The sequence below is a fragment of the Uloborus diversus genome, chromosome 7, assembly GCF_026930045.1.
Source record: "Uloborus diversus isolate 005 chromosome 7, Udiv.v.3.1, whole genome shotgun sequence".
Classification (NCBI taxonomy): domain Eukaryota; kingdom Metazoa; phylum Arthropoda; class Arachnida; order Araneae; family Uloboridae; genus Uloborus; species Uloborus diversus.
The window spans coordinates 7,612,253-7,635,885 of record NC_072737.1 but is presented as its reverse complement, the minus strand read 5'-3'; positions in this window follow the sequence as shown (position 1 = coordinate 7,635,885).

The window sequence follows — 23,633 nt, the reverse complement described above, 5'->3', positions numbered from 1 at the left end:
CCAGTTAGTTGAGAACAATCGGTGCAGTTGTTTTGGTTCGAGAGGACGCCCGTCTGGTCTCCGTCAGATTTCCTTTTGCAAAGATAATAAAATTTGGAAAAGATAAGTTTCCACGAGAAAGTAGCCAAACTTTGAAAGTTCTTTCACAGTTCAGATTATTTAGTTTCAAATCACATTTTGAAGCAGTAAGTGCTGCTCCGGCAACTTCTTTTTTTTTTGGGATGTCACTATAGTCACCGGTGAACGCTATGTCTTACCCGTAACCAGTGGCGTAGCGAGAAAAAATTCTAGGGGGGGTTAATTTTTTCTGAAGTTTTAAGTAAAGCCATGCCCTCAAGTTTATACACTTATACTGTATATATATATATATATATATATATATATACATATATATATATATATGTATATACATATATATATATACATATATATATATACATATATATATACATATATATATATACATATACATATATACATATATATATATATACATATATATATACATAGTTTTGGGGCTCATGGGGGGGGTTCTGACCCCCCTATCCCCCCCTATGGCTACGCCACTGCCCGTAGCAGATGACCTACTACAAGGACGCACAGTGTTTTGGAAAAATTTTAACACCAGCTCACTAACTCAAGGTAAAACTTAATCGACGACTTTGATTTACAACTGGGACATATGGATGCCTCACTTGGACAAATCGATTAACTCCAAAAAACAAAAAGTCGAGAAAAGTGATCAAGAAGATAGTGTTACCCAATAGGAGTGAATGGGCCCTCGTGTTACATTTTCTGCCATCACATGGTCAGAAATGTACTGAACCGAAACTTTGATATAAATTCACATGCTAAGCATTGATAGAGCACCATTAGAGCAGAAATGAGGATTTTTTATTAACACGCTTTTATTAGCTTCACCTGTATGTATGTATATGTATGTATGTATCTTGTAACGGAATCTTGCAGCTCAAATTTCGCCCACTTCCTGCGATCGGATTCGTTTGAAATTTGGTACGCGACCTCAGACCCGATGACAATGCAATATTCTATAATCAAATTAATTAATTAACTCTTTGAATTGTCAGTTTCCTCCAATTTTAATCAATATTTTGGCATAAATCCAACAATGTGAAAAAGGAAAAATTAAAAAAAAAATACATTTAAAAATGCTCGCAAAAATTATTTAAAAATATCTACAAAAACCTTTAATTTTTCTGCATCAGACAAAATTTGTTCCAATGTAATTAGAACATGAAATATAATTGTTTTTAACTAATTTCATGCCAAAATTTGAGGTGAGCCTTCAATTGGAAATTCATTGCTGATCAGACCATTGTTGAACAAAACTTTTATTCAAATGCATCTCAAATTTTCAAAGTAATATAAATATGATTTCCGCAAACATACATCGATGACTCACAGTAGCTTCCCATCGGGGTGCCCTTGTCTTAACTTTAAGATATTACCTCGCACTCGTTTTATAAATAATTTCGTCGCCTGATAATTCTCCAACATAAGACTAAAAAACAGAAAAATAAAATAATAGTTTAAAAAACTAAAAAAACACGCTTTCGTAGCAAAATGAACTAAAAAGTGAAAAATAATCTTTGTATGAGTAGTTGACCAATCACTTAATTTTAATGTAATACAAAAAAGCGTGGGGTGCTGTCTATTTACATTTTTGCTTGGACAACAAATGGAAGAAATTCAAGACAACTGATAAGAAGCTCTCCACGCTTTTTTGTATTACATTAAAATTAAGTGATTATTCAACTACTATCATCCAAAGATTATTTTTCACTTTTTAGTTCATTTTGCTATGAAAGCGTGTTTTTTTAGTTTTTTAAACTATTATTTTATTTAAAAAGTGGAGTTAATCGATTTGGCAACTGAGTCAACACCATATATCGCTCATTTGGAAGAAGAGTGCCACAATACGAAGAAATGAAATTTTACAGGAGAAGCGTTTGAAGTTGAACTCTTCAGGCAATTTGCATTAACAAATGTATGTTTGCTCTGGTTAATATTTTTGCAGTGGTTAATATTAGAACAAAAAAAAAAAAATCTGCTATAATTTTCCAAAGAAGCTAGTCCTTTAAAGGCCTTCAAGCGGAAAAAAAATTAAAATTTTCGTATTATGGCACTCTTTTTTCCAAACGAGCGATATGTAGCGCTAGCGTTAGTGAAATTGTGCAACCACACTGTAAAAAACATCCGTAAAATTTACGGTTTTTTACCGGCAGCTGGGTTGGTTGTGCAAAACCGTAAAAGTTGCGTAGAATGCCCGTCAACATAACGGTCTTTTACCATACAAGGACAAATTTACGGTTTTAAACCGTTCATAGCTAAAGCGTAGAACGGGGAAAAACCGTTTTGTCAACGAAACGGGTTTAAACCGTCAAATCTACGGGAAAAACCAGTTGAAATTACGGGCATTTTTAACAGTGCATAAGCAAAATAAAAATACATAAGCTCATAAACGTAGTCTGCATTCGTTCACTAATCAATGAAAAGGAAATTAAAACTTATAAAAAGAAAAATAGCCAGAGGAGGGCTTGAAATTTAGAGAAATAAGGGGTAAAACATAGAAAAAAAAATCTTTACCTTTCAATTTCAAAGCAATCCATACAAGAAGGGAAATGTATGTTAAGGCCCGCGCGACTGTCATGCCATGGCGAATCGCAGTTCGGGACTGTTTCCTCAGTGGAGGCTTTCAGGGGCCGAGATCACGCGTGGACCGCACGTGATATCACCACTAGAGCGACCGTTGCCCAAGTTTCTTCTCTTTCAGGCGGGAAAAACAATGCAAAAAAAAAGTAAAAAGTTCCAAAAAAAGGTTTTTCCATCTCTTGAAAAAAAAAAAAAGCTACAACTCTCGCTTCCCTGCTCAGTTTTTAAATATTTCACGCTGTGTGTCATCCAGTCGGCGTTTGCTCTCTGTGAACTTTGCAAATGCAGTGACGTCTTCACCTTGTGGATCATAAACGTAACCGAGATCAATCGATGATCCCTGGAGGATACAGATGGCTGTGATGGCATGGAAACGCGGAAGGGTTCCATCATGCAGGTGCTTCAGATTACTCCCCACAGAGAAAAACTTTGCTGATTGCGTTTTCTTGTATTCCCATTCTTGAAGAATCGCCCTGGTTTCCGATACATTTTGTTTTCTTTCTTTCTTTTTTTTTTTTTAAATAAAGGTCGCTATAGGAAAAAAAATATTACTTTGACTGTGACTACATGGGCGAGTCCAGACTTTCTTTGAACTGTTCATACACAATGGAGTTACCTGAATATTAGATAGAAAGAGTTTTATTACTTTCTTCTATATCTAATATATAGAAGAAAGTATTGGATTCGTGCAAATTTTCGAATTTCGAATTTTGACGGATTCGAACGTTTTGAGGTGTGCTGAGACCATTTCGACTTTTTTTGGAAAATGTCTGTCTGTCTGTGTGTGTGTGTGTGTGTCACGTCTGTGCGTGACCAGTTTTTTGTGGCCGCTCTACAGCAAAAACTACCGCATGAAATCGAACGAAATTCGGTACACATATGTGCCGCTATGTGAACTTGTGCCCATTGGTTTTTGGCGCGAATTCCTCCGAGGGGGGGTGGAGCAATGGGACGTTTTTTGAGTTGCGCGTGCGTGCTATTCCCCAGGAAGTAACCGGCGGAATCAAACAAAATTTGGTCCATGTGTTGCCATTAACAGGAACAGGTGCTGATTCAATTTTGAATCCTACGCTGCTTTTTTGCACTCAGATTTTTTCATACAAAATTTGTTTTAATATTCGTTTCAACACTAAGCAATAATTATCTCTGAAAAATTTCTCAGCATGTCACTTATTCAAAACTTCATTGAATCGTCTAGTATTACACAGCAAACTCAGGGATTCCCACACGCCGCTGAAATTTTTAGAAAAGTTGGCTTTTTATGGGGGGGGGGGGCTCTTTCGTTTTGGGGGGTCTTCGTGGTATTTGGGGAAATTAATTTCCTTCTAAAAACTCTCAGCAAGAAACTCAATGATTCAAGCCAAATTACTAGCAATAAAACAGGCAGTCAACATTTCCCTCTCAATGAACTACTCAAAAACTCGGATTTTTGCTGACAGCCAATCAGTACGGTGGGAAAGTCCGTAAGAAATCCCCCAAATGAAAATGTCCCAAAGCACCGTTGCTCGAATCGCCTATATTAAACAGATGAAGCGGTTTAAACAGTTTTTAATTAGCGAAACTCATCGTTTTCAAAATCGATTATTTTTACAGTTTGTGGAGCGTGGAATCATCGTGGAGGAGCGCGAAAAATTAGGTTTTAATTGGTTTTCATTGGAAATCTTCTCGGGCCTGCTGGTTGCTAAAAAATGGAAATTTTCCCAAGACTCCACTTATCCCGGTCTCATCTTTGTCGGACTTTAATTAGCAGATTTATGTATTAATTTAAGGAACATTTTTAAGCACGAAATGGCTCTTTCTGCGCAAAAGGTTGTCCAATCTTTTCGAGTATACGCTGCTCAAAAAAATTAGGAGAGCACATGGTTTCAACAAAATTGAGAAAAATATTTTTCCGGAAACTAATTTCCAATAAGGCCTCCATGTTTTCAGAAAAAATGAGAATAAAACGTAAACTTTGCAAGCAAACCAACGTTTCTGTCGTCGAAAAGCAGAAAAAGGATACAAGTGCCATAGGCGGATTTAGGACTGAGTTCCTGGGGGATACAAGTGCCATAGGCGGATTTAGGACTGAGTTCCTGGGGGGGCAGGATTTTTTTTTTTTTTGGAGCAACATTTTTAATTGCCCTTCCACCCTCCCATGTTTTTGTCTGTTTTCTGTGATGCGTAAGGCCATTCTTTACTTTTTTATGTGTCGTTTTCATTACTGTGTGTAATCATGCTGTCCTTTTTAAATTGACCTTAAAAGAGAGGGGGCTGGTATTAAGAGAGTAACGCAATGCTCCCTTTTAAGTGGGATATAGAATATCTGCAGTTTTAGAGGATTGGGAGTTACTCCCCCGGAGGAAATTATCTAAAATGGATATAGAACTCTGCATTTTGAAGTCTTATAAGGGTTAATTGGAAATAATTTTTTTTTTAAGTTTTACGCTTTAAAAGTGCTTTGCGATGCAAGTTAATACTTTAAAAGAAATGGTGCACAGATTTAGGGAATAGGTATCAAGAGAGTAACATACTACCCATTTGAACAATTCTTAATTTATACACTTTATAAGAAATAAAATTGAAGCACACTTTTTGCTTAGGAGTTTCAAAGACTTGTCTAATTATTTTCAAGCTTTGTTTGGTTAGATTAGGTTTTTGGTTCAAGAGCCCTGTAGGCTATACTGCGCCAATCTTTTCAGGGATTTTAGATTCTATCAATAATTTGCACTTTCCAGCCTCTGAAGTTGAGTAGTAGATTATACACTTGTACAGTATTGTTCAAACTTTGTAAGAAACGGCTATTTTAAGTTTAAAAGAAAAAATAAACTTTAATTTCCTATTCAAAAAAGAAAAAATCTTGATTTTTTTTTTGTTATAAGATTTTGTAAGATAAGTTGTTACTATATAAACTCCTCCCAAAACTGGGGAGCATTGTCCCCTTTGCCCCCCCCCCCTTTAAATCCACCCATGCTCTTCTAAACTATTCAAAAACGAAAAAATAATGATTTTTTTTTTTAATTTTTGGAAGATGTGTTGTTACTATATAAAGTCCTCCCAAAACTGGGGGGGGGGCATTGCCCCCCTCTGACCCCCCATAAATCCGCCCATGACAAGTGCAGAAATCGCGATTTAACAGAAGGCCCATTTTTTTCCCTATCTGGTTTCAATTTGTCCACTGTTGGTGATATTTAGAGAGTAAACTATTGAATCACATTAAAACTGCCAATAATGAGAAAATGACATTAAATTGGAGTAAAATGAAGTCATGTGATGCACACATCAGCTCGTTTATCCTAGGTTCCGAAGCACGAAGTGCCTAAACGGAGTAGAAAAGGAGTTACAAGTAGTTTACCGTAAGTGGAAACTAATTTTTGGTTGGACCTTTTGAGCGAATGAATTCGCACAAAGAAAAGGCTTTATATCTATCGTTTTTAAAACTGAGGCTTTTCCAAGAACCAGGAAGGATTAAAACATTTTCCACTTAGATTACTTTTTCGTTACGATGGATTTACAAAATTCTAAATTTCACATATGAAGCTTAAAAATTGGAGACGAACATCAAAAAGCCATTATTCTTTTTACTGTCGAACCTGGAAAAACATTTCTGCTTCTGTTAAAGTAGATTTGCTTGAAGCTTCAAGACCTTTTTTCCTCCTTTTGCAAAGTAAAGGAAGTATTCCTATTCCTATTCAGAGTCACAACTGACTACAACTGTATTTATGTCGAGGACTGCATACTAAGCACCTTGCCTCCATTATTTTATATACCGATAGATGGCAGCACCATCACCGGATCGAACAGTAAATGTGAATTGAGAACAGGGGCCGTGGTAGCCTGATAGGTAGGGCATTGGACTCGGGGCCGGAGGGGCTCGGGTTCGATACATTAACGTGCTCCTTGTCCTCCAGTGAAACGATACCTCTGGGGGTGCTAGTACCAGGTAGCTATTAGCTCTTGGACTAGTTCTAAATTCTCATTAACTGTTCGATCCGGTGATGATGCTGCCATCTATCGGTATATAAAATAATGGAGGCAAGGCACTAGTATGCAGTCCTCGACATAAATACAGTTGTAGTCAGTTGTGACTCTTGAATAGAAATAGAATAGAATAGAATTGAGAACTAGTCCAGGAGCTAATAGCTACCTGGTGCTAGCACCCCCAGAGGTATCGTTTCACTTGGAGGACATTGAGACCACGAGCATATTTAACGTCGCCCAGTCCCCTTTAATGACGACGGTGGGTCTTCGACCATCGAGGTTCGAACTCAGGACCCTCCGGCCCCGAATCCGACACTCTACCGATCATTTTGAGACTTGTGGATAGTAATATACTGGAAGAATTTTAGCTTCCTTTCCGACACTCTACCGAACGAGCTACCACGGCCCGTAAAGGAAGTATAATCACAAAAACATTTCACGAACATTTCGGCCTAGATGACTAGCATTACGAAGTTATGGGTAGTCGAAATATCTATTTTGGCCTTCGCGAAGTTTTCTCGTGACGTATATGTATGATGTACATTGCATAGCTCAAAAACAGTACATCGTAGAAAAAATCAAAAGAAGGGGATCTAACTGTACGCCTTCATCCCCGGTAGTAGATTATTTTTTGAAAATCTGCGACGCGCAAACTAAAAAATTCAAAAATAGTTTGCATCGTAAAGCAAGTTTAGATTAGAGGTGGCCCTTATTTTAATCATCACCAAGGAATGACAGAAAATAATTGCTAAATTAAAAAATTACGAGTAAAAAGTAGGCTAAAAAGCTTCAAAATAAAATGGAAAGGTCATAGGCGCGGCTGGAGTACCACAAAAAAAAAAAAAAAAGGAAAAGGATGGGGGGTCGAAAGAAGTTTGGAGGTTAGGACCTGCATCCGTGAGGGGTTTTTTTGAGCAATCACGATTGATTATTGCTTTCATTTGACTGTTTTTGACGTTCCTTTGATTTTTCCCAACAGCACCCTCCGCAGCATCACCGTCGACCGAGTCCTCACGATGCTGCACCTCTAGCGAAAACCGTCTCCAGGTTTCGTCAATATCCTACACTTACACGCATACATACACGCACCTACACACATATACATATATACACCTACACACACATACATACACCTACACACACACACAAACACATACACACCTACACACTCATATACACACGACTACCCACACATTCATGCCTGCACACATACACAAACACATATGCCTACACACACATACCCCCCCCACACACACATACACACAACTACCCACACACTCATGCCTGCACACAGACACAAACACACATGCCTACACACTGTAAAAAAAACTGTAAATTTTAAAGAAGTTATCCGTATTTTTTACAGAAAAAAACTGTTCGTAATAAAATACAGGATTTCTCTGTTTTTTTGAATCTGTAACCGGTTATAAGCGTTAACTGTTACCATCCCCTCATCGCGTACTTTGTTTTTCTTCGAAATTTCGGCCGCGTGTTTGGATTTTGGTTCTCGTGCTCGAATTTGATCTTATATTTATTTAAAGCGAGAGAGTAAGTCTTAAATCGTTTGCAACTTCCATTTCATTGCATCCTAATCAATATTTTATTATTATGTTTTTTTGTCATCTGTTACAGAGGCATATTCGGAAATTTACCTTTGTATACATGCATTTCGTAGTAGTATAGTAAATATTGAAATGTATTTATAAAAGTATAGTTTCATTTTTTAATCTTCATAAAATAATAAATCAGCTTGAATAAATAATAAAAATACGGAAGATTTCTGGAAAATAAACGGAAGAAAACTGGCGTCCTGGCTGACAGTTTTTTTCCGTAAATTTTACAGATTTTTTTTACAGTGCACACACACATACCCCCCACACACAAACACACGCTTACATATACACACACACACTCGTGATTGCGAAAAACATAATTTGAATTCAAGAGGACAAAATTCAAATTAATTATTTTTTTTTAAAGTAAAATTGGGCTGTATATTATTGAATTTTAACATTACTGATTAAATGCTCTCTAAAAACCGTGGAATATGGCCTCAAAAATTGGAGACGAATGGCTACCGTAGACTTCCCACTTTTCTAAATCTAAGTTCCTTTCTCATGAAATATTAAGAGGAAAGTCATTTTATTTGAAATGTTTAGTTTTTATCTTCATGAAATAAATGTCAATTTATCAGAAAAGTATTTCAATTATCACCTTTCGACACATGAATGAGGCAAATTGATAATTTTCCCCTTTTTGTTGAAGGTACAAATTAATTGCAAAACATTTAAAAAATGGCATTTCAATGTAAGTTTACTTGCAAAATATATTGTTCCTTAATTATTTGTTACTAGTGGTACCCACACAGCTTTGCCCGTAATAGAAAAATTAAAAGGTCTTTTGGTTCGCCTGTATATTTACAAATAATATATGGTGAATTTTCACGCCAATTGGCTTGTATCCATGATACGGTTCCACGTTGTGATAATTTCGTATCTAACCAATTGGCTTGTGCTCATGTTACGGTTCCACGTTATGATAATTTCGTAATTTAGTCCATCTTATGATAGTTTTGTTCTTAAAATTGGAATGGAAAAAGAACCACATCGAATTTTCAAAAAATCGCTTCGAGGTGCACACCCTCATGCTACAAACTGGCTTTGTGCCAAATTTCATGAAAATCGACCGAACGGTCCAGGCGCTATGCGCGTCACAGAGATCCAGACATCCTCCGGACATCCAGACAGAGAGACTTTCAGCTTTATTATTAGTAAAGAAGATAAAGATTACATTCGAAATGAATGTCCAATTTGGTATTTTGAAAAATGGTTTCACTTTACTTCACATTCTCCAAATTATACTTTGGCCAAGTTGCATTGCTCTAAAAGTTGAAATAGATGACTTGTTTTTATCAATATGGTCACGCCACCAGGGCCGGCTCTAGTAGTTTTGCCGCCCTAGGCGAGGTTGACAAGTGCCCCCCCCCTCCATTGCTCTTTCTAAAGTAAGCTTTTCAAATACAAATCGGTAATAAGCAAAAAAATAAAATCCTGACTTATATCCCAGCCTTAACACTGTTTTCCGGGATCGAATACTCCAGATAGACTAGTACATTAAAAGTAATCCTTCAACTTTAAACTGTTGCTTCCCCCCCCCCATTTGTATTTTAAAACTAAATAAATAGAAACCTACCATTTTTTAAAGCAATGGCGGAATGGGTTTGGAGCTCAGTTTAAATTAACGTGAATAAAATCATTTCTGATCTATTGCCATTTTTTTTCTCGACTGTGAACAAACAAAACTCTTGCTTTTGCTTTGAGGTAAAAATTTCCCCTTTTGTATATTTTTTGCTCTTTTTTTTTGTTCTGCCAGCAGAAGATAATCAAGGAGTGTAGTTGCATTAATTATGGGTTGCGTTTAATTTATTCAGGATTCACCGTTAACAAAATTTAAGAATCATTATTTTGACGGGAAATTTTACAGTATATTTTTTTTCTATTATTAAAGCCCAATTGTTGAACATGCGTCACTTGACATAACTTTTATTTTCGAGGTAGACCGTGTAAAGCCGGGCAACGCTGCCAGTAGATAAATAAATCAAATAATTTGCCGCCCTTAAAATTAAAGTGAGTTACTAGTTAACCTCCAAACTGGGTTTTGCATATCCAAGCACTGATACACACAAAAACTATCTTTTTTAACATTAAAATAGCGCGTTTTTCGGCACTGAAACATGTATTAATACAGTGGCCGCTGCTCATGTGAATCATGTTTGTTCTAAACAGGTTTTGATTCCATATAGCGGCTAATTCATTAAAGCTAGATTTTGTTCTGTTTTTGATTATTTGATTCAATTAACCACTGATTCAATTAAACGGCGTCACTGTATTTTCAAAAGACTTTTAAATCACTTAACTTGCCGCCCCTCAAATTAAACTGAATTTCTAGTTGAATTCCGAACTATCTTATGCCGCTGAAACAGATATTAAAACTTTAAAAAAAAAAGTTTCAATTTCGAAATTTGCCGCCCCTAAAATCTGCCGCCCTAGGCAGCGGCCTAGGTCACCTATCCCAGGAGCCGGGCCTGCACGCCACTTTTAGGTCTCTTTTGCGCAGTCCACCCCCCCCCCCCCCTCGTGCCGTGGTTTGACAAAGATTCCTTGTAACCCCAAGACGCGTCTGACTTTTTTTTTTTACATTTTAACCATTGTTTAATTACCTTTTATATATTTAACATGCTGAGTCATTTTCGTCGAAAACAAAATCACAGCTCATGCTGTTTGCAAAACTAAACAAAGACTGAAACGCAAGAATGAGAAAATTTGTTCGCGGGAAAAAAAAGTCTCAGTCAAGCTGCAAATAAACATATGAGCAAATAACACTGAGCACACTTTAAACTTTAACAATAATAGAATTTCGCAAAAACTAGCTTAGCATAAATTTGATCATGATTTTAACTATGTCCGATATTTTCCAGAAAACTAGAGGCGACATCTATTGCGGAGAACTTGAATTGATTTTTTAACCAGCTTATTTTTGACATGGTTGGTTGGAAACAAACATCTACATTTTCTATGAAAGCAATCAGGGCCGACGAGAGGCCATGTCTGACAAGTCAGAAACTAGGGACCGGACGCTTGTCAGGACCAGGCAAGGATGCAAAGTAGTATAAGTGTAAACAAGTATTATGGAGGGAGGAGGGGTCCTGGAGACCAAATAGGGAAGTTGCAACCTATTAATTGTTAATATTTTGGCTATTGAATATTGTTAATTGAACCTCAAAACTAAAAAATTCACCATCGCCGAATTTTAAAACACCGTGGTTGATTTTTAATGAATTTTAAAAAATCCACGCGCAAAAGTGCGTTCTTCTGAAACGTCACGAGCCTACGTCACACGGCGCGAATGGGCAGCCTTCCGCCGAAGATCCCTTGTTTTCGCTAGGGACATTTTGAGCGCGCTGATATTTTTATTTTTTAGAAATTCAATAATCCTTTTGAACACACTATGGAGACCGGATTCGTTAAAGCACAATCTAAATAATCTTCCTCATGTAACATCAATGATGATATTCGAATATTTCCGAGAGGATGAGAGGTTTAATGTTCCAGAAACGCGAGGAGATAAGCCTTTTACGTTTCGTCTTCGAAGTCGAATGCGTGACCTTCGGCTTCTCCCCTATCGGAAGAGCGCATGACGTCACTTCCTATGCCATTTGACGTCACAAGCACTTGAACTTTAAAAATTAATTAAAAAAAACTACTTATCGTATCGCAAAATTTTTTTCACCTATGATGTTCATACATGTTACTCTATCATATAAAAATAAAATTGAAAAATCGAAAACTTCCCTATTGACAAGGGACCCGTCTTTGCTCTCGGCAGACCTGAATACAATCTGACTTACATAGACGACTCATACGGGGGGGGGGGGGCTCAAAGACTACTTGAACATTTTGAAAAGTAAAGAAGATTTGCCCCTCCACTTTCTAAATGAATTGACTTAATAAGTGTGTTTTATATTTTTATCATATTATTATTTCAAACAAAATTAAATGGAGCTGTGAATTATGAGGAAGGTGCTCACTGCTTTAAAATTTTTGAGGCTTTTTCCCCAATTTTTTCGAGCAATTCGTCTGTTCAACAATGACAGTAAAAATCCAAAATCACAGCCCGATTCCCCCCCCCCCAAAAGAGGGTGGAGAATTGGGAGCTTTAAAGACACCCCCCTCGCACTCCTTTGATCCGAACTTTTGCCGTGTACCAGTTGCCCATGCAGACTTAAATGCAGAAAATCATAAGATAATTATGTATCAATTAATCAACATATTGCCCTCCATCCACACAATATTATTTTAGATTTTGGTTCTTTTGATTAATGGTTCTTTTTATTTATTTATTTATTTTTTAAATTTCCCTTTTTCGATAGATTATCCTTTGATTTAAACGATTAAGAAAATTTTAGGGTTAGGAGAAAAATGATTTCGTTTGGAACTGGAGGGGGGGGGGGGTATTGACTGGCTGTAAACATGAAGAATTTTACATTTTAGTGAGCGTGGTTTTTTCGTTTTCCGATAAAATTTGTATCGAGTTTTAATCATTCGTTCCCCCATCTGGAAAAAGTCGAAATGACGGGCCTGGGTAGAAATATTTTTATAACATGGGATTGTTTTACAACAAATATGATTATTTAATATCAATATTGTAATTTATTTTCTACACATAGGGATCGATGGCCTTGCTCTAGGTGGGGGAATAGTGATAAAAGATTTTACCCGTTTCGCTTCCCACCTGCTGATTAGTAGTAGGTAGAAAGTTTCTCTGCCATGCGAATATTTTCTTATTAAACCTGTAATGAGCCGACTTTTTTAGCCAATACAAATGTCTAAGTCTCTTTTTTTTTCTGAGATAGTCTCGTTGGAAATGTGCTCGGAAACATTTAAGGGGATGTGCCATCGCTGTTGGGAAAATGGCAACCCTGTCACCATCATTATCATCAGCATTTATCAACATCCATTAAAATCGTTATCATTATCATAATTACAAAAAAAAAAAAAAAAAAAAACGTCATATTTGTTTTCGTATTTACAGATGAGAAATTAAGGTCAAACATGAACTAGTAAAAAAACTATAACTGCAGAAGATTCGTAACTCGCTGTTCAGTTACTTAACATTTGACTACAGACTTAGTGAAACTTTGGTGGCAGTGGGCTTCCCCTCCCAGGGGTACCCTCCTAAAGGGGGGGGGGGGAGGGGATCATGGCACAAACGGCGCCATTGAAATTTTTATAGGGATTGGTTTGAGGGGCATTTTTTACTTTTTCGGGGAGTGCGCCCTTGTTCTTAGGAGGGCTGGGCACCCTCGTCTCCCAGCATGATTGCATTTGTTTAGTAGCCACCACCATTGGTACTTAAACTAGTATTTCACGACGGACTTGTTAATGTGTCGACAAATTTGACGAAGAGCTGGCGATATTTCGACAAATGTGACACCAATTAGGATTTATATGTCTATATAAATTTCGATAACATCGACTTCAACTAATGTCTCTGAAATGTAGTATACGCAAAGGCCCTGAAGGATGACACGGGGCGAAATGGCTTATGCTGAAGGTTCTAAATCGAACGGTACCTGTCTCGTTTTGACCAAGTAGAGACAAGACTCCAAGCAGTTTGGGTGACAGTTTAAAGAACACCAAGTTTTCGCTGAATTTCACAGCAGAGTCAGAATGTTTTCTTTTTGGGCGAGAAATGTTGTGCGTAACTTATTGACATAACTTAATCAGTGATCACCGGAAAATTATCACGCCAAGGCGAGGGTGCCCACCTGGTGGGAGGGAGTGGTGGCACAAACCGCGCCATTGAAATTTTTAGGAGGGGGGGGGGGCATTTTCTCTTTGTAGGAGTGGTATTTTGGGGGAGGGGTTGCCTTCTTGGTCTTGTGGGGGTAATGGGCACCCCTGCACCAAGAAGAATACAAAGTTGTGCATACTGCAGTGAAAATGTCATGCAGCAAATAGTTGCGAAGGAGATACTTACCCTAAACTATCCTGCATGACATTGTCTTTCATGGTCTCGAATAGGACAGACAGGACACCGCGGAAGAACTTGAAACTCACCGACTGAGGGCCCAGGTCTCTGCAAAAACAAAGTTCTTAGAAATAGGATGTGGTGGAATCCAATTTCTGTGCGTTTATTACCTGTGTGTTTTCACAACCAAAATCTGGTTAGGGGAGACTTGTGCATCTATGGCCGTCTGCCTTTTTTCACTGCACACGAACAGAACCACTGTTTTTTTTTTTTTTTTAAGCGTGAAACTAGTATGAACGCATTGCTATACTAATCATCATTCCCTGTAGATTAATATTAATACAGAAAATAATATGTTCAATTCAATAGAAAGATTTCTTTTTTTTTTTTTTTGATGGCCTTGAGCTCAAAGTTAAGTTTCAAACCGAAATAAATTGGAGATTATCATACATGGGTTTCATAAAAACAACGCTCCCGTAAATACTAAATGACAATCGCATTTGCCTCAAAAAGTGAACTTCGGTCAAAGCCCACGTTGACTTTCGATGCGGAGGGACAGCGCTTCCTAGCGGCAATACAAGTAACGATGGCGTTGCTATGGCGATGGACCCAAACCATTCAAATTAAATTGTTAACTGGTTAACTTCAGAGCTTAAATTTAGCAATCAACCAATTGTTTGCTTTGCTTTTATTTTCTAACCCTTGATGCTTTGCTTTTATTTTCTACACCTTCGATAGATAGCAGTTTTGACATATCAACATTCTTTTTGCTTATATTAAAAGCAAGTTGCGAAAAGTAACTAGTATCCAAGTAACCATAACATTTGTTCGTCGAGGAAATAGCATTTAAAAACATCGCGATAGATGATAGTTTTTTTTAAGTTTTTCATAAATCATTGTAAAAGTCAGAAAAAGAAGAAAAAAGCATGAAAGAAGGCTTAATGCATCTTAAAAATATCGTGAAAAAACAAAAAAAAGTCAAAAATAAATAAAATAATTAAATAAATATTGAAAAATTAAAAATTGGAAAGTAGGGTATTGAGATGGGGAAAAATGTCTGTCGGTCTGTCTGTCTGTCTGTCGGTCTGTCTGTATGTCGGTCTGTCTGTCTGTCCCCCCCTAATAACTTTTGAATGAATAGTCCGATTCGAACAAACTTTTTGTTCGAAAGATCTCGGCGAGGACACCTCATTCCCATATTTCACTTTTTGATTTGAACTATTTTTTGTTCAATTTTGAACAGTTCAAAAAAACTTAACATTAGCGCCTACGGGGAAATTCAAAGCAGTTCCGAACTGTGAGGCGAATTTGCTTCAAACAAGCTTTTTAGGAAAAAGCTTTTGGTAAAAAAACTTGTATATAAGATATCTCTTTGATTTGAACAATTTTCCGTTCAATTTTGATCAGTTCAAATCCCTTAACATTAGCGCCTACGGGGAAACTGAAAGTCAATGTAGATTCCGTACTTGAAGGCGGATTTACTTCAAACAAACTTTGTTGGAAATAGCTCTTGACGACCTACTCCCGACTCCGACTCCGAGAATTTAGGGGGACCTGACACCGACTCTGACTCCTGTTCCCGACAATTAATCGGACTCCGACTCCCCGACTTCGACTCTGACTTCGTAGCTTTGGCAAACATTTATACACGGAGGACAAATGACTGACTCCGATTCTTGGATATTCGACTCCGACTCTTTTATCCCAAAATGAGATTGACTCCGACTCCGACTCCGCTGCTGTGGTTTTAACTGTGAAATAATTATTGTTGATATGATTTGTTTTTATTTTCACGCTAAAGTTTTAATTTAGGTATTTGGTTTTCGGTGAATAAACTCGAAAAATATGCGCAGACGATTTTTTTTTTTTTTTGACAATGAAAATTATTTCTTTAAGTTGACATTTTATTGTTTTTTTTTATTTTGGTAAGTGCATTAATTCGTTTAAAAAATTATTTTTGGCAACAGGGGAAAAAGAAACGATTTTTTTTTATATGATGTATTTATTTTAATGAACTTATTATTATTTTTTCGTTTTGAAAGCTGTTAAAAAATTTTTTTAATGGAAAGAAGTGTATTAGCTGCTTTGTTTAAAAGGTGCTGCTATTTTATTTGTTCGTTTTTTTGAAGAAAAGTAAGGAATATTTTATTCCTAGAAATCAGCTTAAAATATTAAAAAAAATATGTTTGAAAAAATTTGCGATTTTAGCTATTTTTGAGAATATTGATCAGGTACTAGAAAGTAGTATGGGTATACGGGAAAGTAGGCTCGTCTAGTTCTAGACGGAACTTCTTGTTATCATTTAAATTTTTTTTCTAAAAGCTAGCTGTGTACATTGTCATTCTGCTAACAAAGAACAAACGTTTTCATTAAAAATTAACATAAGGGTGTAAACCTAGGTACAAGGTAACTATGTGATCCTACTTACATCACTGGGTGATTTCATACAAAATGTCTCCTAGTGGAAATTAACGGACGGAGATTTATTTAATGCCTCATTTAGTAGCTACTGTTTAGTAGTTCACTAGCTACTAAATGAGGCTTACTTGAATGAACGTCGCCGTAGCAACGCCATCGTTGTTTGTATTGCCGTTAGGTAGCGCTGTCCTCCGTACCAGAAGTCAACGCGGGCTTTGCCGGAAGTTCACTTTTAAAGGCAAATGCGATTGGCATTTAGTATTACCGGGGTGTTGCTTTTATGAAACCTATGTATGGTTATCTCCCATTTATTTCGGTTTAAATGAGGCTTACTAAAATTCAAAGAGATTTTTTCCACTTAGTTTTGCACAAAAATAAATCATTTTTGTATGATTAAGTTCATAACTCAACGCATTTCAAATAAAGCGGAGTGGCCCTAGGTACATTTGGCCAAAGGTAAACAGGCCTCCCCTATCTTTCTATAAACGAGAGTAAAAAAAAAAAAAAAAAAAGAAAGAAAATTAAAAAAAAATCGTGCTTGATTTTTTTTTTGTGCAAATAATTTGCAATAAGTGTACCAAGCTTCATTTAGGGTGGCTAATGACCATACTTCTAAAAATCAATTTGAGACATGACCCCAATCCAGGTATGATTTGGAGGCAGATGAAAATATCTTTAGAAATTTAATTGTGGACTACTTTTAAATCATCCAAACAATACATTGCATTAGCTACATCTGCAGATTTTTCTGAATTATAAATGCATTTTTTCTTATTTAATTGTCTGTTTGATATTGAAAATGCTAGAACAATTATTTAATGTTTGAAACTGAAAATGCTTCGACAATTATTTAATCATTCGCATACTCAGTATACGAACGACAGATAACAATCGTGACACATAGACGTAGCATATACTTTAGAATCCAAAAGTTAGATAGTTTTAAGGGATCTCATATTTTATTTCAATTATGACATGGTTGATTTTTTACTTCAAGAAAATAGCAATTAGATAGATTTAGCGTTGTATTGCTTGTTTACTAAACGAAAACCTTTGAATTATCGCTTACCCTATCCACCTTCAACACCCAACGCCATGAAAATCTTCTACTCAGGAACTAAACATCTGTCCGTCCCCCTCCCCAAACGGTTGCGATTTGGGGAGAGGGTGATACAGTTTAATTTTGGAGGGTGGGAAGGTTTAGTCCATTTCTATGGTCAAAACAGGAAACGATCTGAATTTAGGGGTGACGGGTGGGATATGTCCCCAAATTCTCTTCACCCTTTTTGGCTTCGCAGCTGAACCTCAATGTGGCACCTGAACCGTCGATTGAGACCTTTAACCAATCAGAAGGCGTCATCTGAGCCGAACCTCAATCTGACGCATGAACCGTCGTCGATTGAAACCTTCTTCAACCAATCAGAAGGCGTCATCTGAGCCGAACCTCAATCTGACACCTGAAACCTTCTTCAACCACTCAGAAGGATTCAGTCGGTAGATCGGGTGTCTGACTGTGGATCAACTCAACTGGCGAATACGGCCGTAAACCGACATCACTGGTTAACGGCCACTGGTCAATCGACGGTTTATTTGGTTTTTCTTTTGCAGACATTGAATACATTTTGTTGGATTTACGGATAAAAAAGATTTTGAACTCTTGTTAAAAATGAAAATATGTAGGCAACTTTACTGGTAACGCGTTTTGGCCATTTCAGATTTAGTGACCAGGGCCCAAAAGCCCCGGGCCATTAATACTGTCCCACCAGCACTTTGTTCTCTCATCTCTTGAGTTTTCAGGAGTCTATCATCTCAACAGGAGCATACAGATTTATGTTTGAATAATTTCTTAAGATTGTGTTGAAGTATTATAAATTAATACAGACATCAATAGATGCACCGTCAATTATGATAACAGAAGAAAAAAAAATATTTTCTTACTTCTAAGTCGATGATTCGCAATTCTCCAGCTGGTTGCAGACTTCAGCTGAGTAGAGGAACTACACATGCGTCAGAGCACTACACTTCGAATAAAGTAGTAAGGTTTTGTTTTTCACGTTAAATGAAAGAAAATCTAGAGGAGGCTTGGGGGATGGCAGAAGCGCAACAGCACACTGCGCAGGGATTGGCAAATTTCCAACCAATCAGAGAGCGCTCTCGCTCTACGGTGAGTATCGGCTTTCAAACGCTCATTAAACTGAAAGTAAATGTCATCGAAACTGGAAACAGTACCTTGGAGTTGGGCAACAGCACGTGAATGGCGGGAAATATTGAACGTGCTCGTTACACTAGATCACCCGGGGAAAAGAAAAACACTTCCATTTAACATTCTTCTGATAAATTAGTCCATTCTTATTTTTTATCACATTGAGTTGTAAAGCGTAAAAAACGTGGGAAACCTAGGTATGATACTCATCCACGGAGACATGGCGGACGATTTGGAAGCGAAACCAAACCAAAACGTGCGAGCAGTAAAAATTTTACTGCCTGCTCGTTCTCGTTGATTCTACCTACTACAAAAGCAAGTGGTCTGCTTAGGCCTCCAGTTCATACGCAATCTCTCCGTGGTACAACTGTAATGCACACAACGCGTATGGATTGTAAATTGTAGCATAGTTTAGATTCTGATAAGATGACTTCTATTGGACGAAGGATAAAACGATTCCCCATTTGCTGAAATAAGGGTGAGTATAACCGGTTTTAGAAAGAACATTCATTAGTTACACATTTGGTGATGAATATAAATTGCGTAACTCTTATTGGTTTATGCTTAATAATGATGTACGCTTGTCAGGAGTCCCTTCCACATCAAAACAATTTAGAATCTTCTGAAATAACCATGCGTTCATTAAAAAGAATTACGATTCCGTTTTAGCCTACTTTCCCATAAAAGTTGAGGAAAGAAGAAAAAAGCACGAAAGAAAGCATAATGCATCTTAAAAATATCGCTAAAAGCAAAAAAAAAAGTAAAAAGTGAATGAAATAATTTTTAAAATATTGAATAATTAAAAAATGGAAAGTAGGATTTTGAGATGGGGAAATGCGGGTCGGACTCTCTGTCTGTCGATCTGTGAGTCCCCTCTTCCGTCTATCTTTAAAAAGAATTACGATTCCGTTTTAGCCTACTTTCCCATAAAAGTTGAGGAAAGAAGAAAAAAGCACGAAAGAAAGCATAATGCATCTTAAAAATATCGCTAAAAGCAAAAAAAAAAGTAAAAAGTGAATGAAATAATTTTTAAAATATTGAATAATTAAAAAATGGAAAGTAGGATTTTGAGATGGGGAAATGCGGGTCGGACTCTCTGTCTGTCGATCTGTGAGTCCCCTCTTCCGTCTATCTTTAAAAAGAATTACGATTCCGTTTTAGCCTACTTTCCCATAAAAGTTGAGGAAAGAAGAAAAAAGCACGAAAGAAAGCATAATGCATCTTTAAAATATCGCTAAAAGCAAAAAAAAAGTGAATGAAATAATTTTTAAAGTATTGAAAAATTAAAAAATGGAAAGTAGGATTTTGAGATGGGGAAAATGCGGGTCGGACTCTCTGTCTGTGAGTCTCTCCCTTCCCCCTAATAACTTTTGCGTGAATTGACCGATTCGAGCGAAATTTTCTTGTTCGAATGATCTCGGCAAAAACACCTCATTCCCGTGTTTCACTTTTTGATTTGAACCAATCTTCGACCAATTTTGTTCAGTTCAAAAAAATGTAACATTAGCGCTTACGGGGAAATTTGAGGCAAATATAAATCCCGAACTCAAAGGCAAGTTTACATCAAAAACAAAAAAACTTCGTTGGAAAAACATCTTGATGAAGGACATAGAAAAGATCCGTTTGATTTGAACAACTTTTAGTTAAATTTTGAACATTTAAAAAAAAAAAAAAAAAAACTCTAACGTCTATGGGGAAATTTAAGGAAAAGATAAGTTCCAAACTTAAAAGACAGAATTGCTTCAAACAAATTTTGTTGGACAAAGCTCTTAACGAAAAATATGTATAGAAAGGTTCTTTTAGATGTAAACAATTTTTTTTTTTCAGTTGTGAGCAGTTTAAAAAATGTTAACCTTAGCGTCTACGTGAAAACTTAAACCCAACTTAAAAGCGGATTTGCTTCAAACAAACTTCGTTGGAAAAAGCTCTTGATGAAAAACATAATGAAAATGTTTCTTTCTTTCTTTCTTTCTTTTTTGATCTAGATATTTTAAGGATATTTTTTGAACAGTTCAAATTTTTTAACATTATGGCCAACACGAAAAATTATTTTTTGGCAGTAAAAAATTGTGCAGGTTCTGAATACATTCTAAATTTTCGGTTTCAAGAAATAGAAAAAAAAAAAAAATATTACTCAAAATCGAAATACCATATCAGACTAGGAGGGAAAATGATTTATTCCGATTTTCGGAATTTTAGTTTTCTACCCCCAACTCAGACTCCAGGAATTTTACAGCCTTCGACATAGACTCCTTTACCACAAAATCATTCTAACTCCGCAAGCACTGGTAGACATGCGAACTTTGAGGGAAAACGACCGACTTCGATTCCTTTACCCCAAAATCAGTCCGACAGCAGTAATGGTTTTTATTGTGAAATAATGATTGTTGATACAACTTTTTTCTTCGTTTATCGTTTAAAGTTTTAATAAATAAATCAAAGCTTCAATATATAAAAAAAAAATTAAAAAAAAAAAAGGAAAACAGATTACATCAATTCTATTTTTGACAACGGGAGATAAAAGGAAATTTGTTGTCTTTTATATTTTAATAAAAATGCTGTGCAGACATTTTTTTAATGAAAATTATTTGAGTAGACTCTTCATAATTATTTATTTATTTTCTGAAGTACATATTTTTTTAATTTTTGGCAACGAGGGAAAAATAACATCCGAAGCTCATTTATTTTTACCTGGAAGAAAGAGCTAACAAATGATTTTTTTTTCTTTTTTTGATAAAATGTATTTATTTTGATGAGCTTTTTGTTCTTAATTCTTTTTTTTTTCTGTTTGAAAGCGATTAAAGAATTTTTTATGGAAAAAACACCATTAGTTGCATTGTTTAAAAAGTGGGTGTGAAAAAAGTGTTAAGGTGCATGTGTGTGGGGTTTGTTAAAAATGTTAAGAGGATTGGTTGTTTTTTTTTTTTTTTTTTTAATGAACGTATTTCATCAGGTGAGTGACGCATATTTTGTTTTCAGAAATCAGCGAAAAATGTTTAAAAGGTATGTTTGACATACTTTGCAGTCTTAACTAATTATGAGAATATTGATTAGATACTAGAAAGTTGATGTTGGTATACGGGAAATTAGGCTCGTTTAGTTCTGGACAGAACTTCTTGTTGAACGTAATTTTGGAAACTAAAAAAGGATTTATACTCAGAAATAAAAAATACATTCCAGAAAAAACAAAAAACTTGTTGTAGTGAAGATTCAAATAAGAAATAGCTAACGATTTAAGAATTTCTCGACAATACTATACTGCGATATAGTAATCCAACACTACGCAAATAGAGCGATTCCTTCTCATCTACTGCTTTATTTGTGCATACAGTGTTGTAGTTGGGGGGGGGGGGGAGTGTACAGTGCCCAAAAAGTTACGTACCCAAGCAGGGGATGCAAAGAGACATATACAGTATACACCCCTCAAGATTTTGTCATACTGTTAGAGACAGTGGCACCGAGTTTTGAAAATTAGTTGTTGTGTAACTGTTCAAATATAAAATGAAGGAAGGGGCTAGAAAACACTAAATTTTAAAAATGTGATCTTCATGAACACGTGCTTCAGATATGTTTCATGAGAAATAGTTAATAAAAATCAAGATATTTTTTGTATCAAGCGTTTTTTGTATAGAGGTAAAGTCTGTCTGTTCAATTATCGCAGCAATTTTCGGCAAAGACACTACCAATTGTAGATGCTTTTAACTTTAAAAGAAAAAAAAGTGGTTTAATCTTTTTTTCTTTCCCAGCCGTATTTTAATATTTTAATATAATGATTATTAATAAATTTTTGGATGCTGTTACTGTGCCTTGTAAAGAAAGATTGACGATACAGAGTGGAGAATGGCTTCATATCTGTACCAAGTAACTAAAAAAAAAAAAAAAATCAGAAGTATCATGGGGCGGATTCAGGGGAGGGTCATTTGGTCAGCTGACGCCCCCCCCCCCTCCGTGATAAGAATTTTTTATGACTTTATCAAACTTTAAACTTTTAGATCCGGAAAAATAGTACATGGAATCAATGTTAATCTTTTTTTTTTTTTGCTTGGTTCAGTTTGGTATTTCTTCTCAGCGCGTCATAATTCAAAGGATTGACTGGGTCCTTTTTTGTTAATTTTCATAAGTACAATCATCTCTAATAAGCTTAACGTTTTTGCTGAGCACTCTTCCACCTCAAACCTTGCGTATGTGTGCTGTAAAATGTGTTTGTAAATGTATCCAACTATTTTATAGCTGTAATCTCTACGTAGTGTAAAATGAAGTCTCCAAAAAGCGTCTCTGTGTTTGAACTCGCAAAACTCGAGAACTACCCGGCCGGTTGCGCTGAAATTTTCACAGTTTGTTCCTTTAAGTCCTGAGAAGGTTTGCAGACCGGTTCGAATAAAATTCGATGAATAGTTCTTTTTTTATTCCAATGTATGTCCAATTTTCACATAAATTCTCGAATATGGGGGTGAAAAATTACTTGCACATATTAATATTACATATCGTTAGAAAGGGTAGAGTTTTCCGCGTTCTACGCAATTTGTTTCAATGCTCTAATTTTATTACGGCAGGAGTTATTTGCGTTTTTAGCTCGAATTTTTTTAGGCTTAGCTGAAATTTAGGCACTAATTCCTTCATTAAATAAATCAATAAAAAGTGAAGGAATTGTCCCACAGCTTTCTTTTTGACGCCATTGAAAAAAGCGACCTTTTTTACTCCAGATCTAACTCGACCTATGGTCGAAAAAATAAACTTTTATCTCGAAAGGAAAAAAAGGTTACAAGACTTTTTAAATCAAATTTAAGAAATCTCGATTCCATTCAAATTGTGAACCATTTTCTTTCGCATTTTACTTTCTTAAACTTAT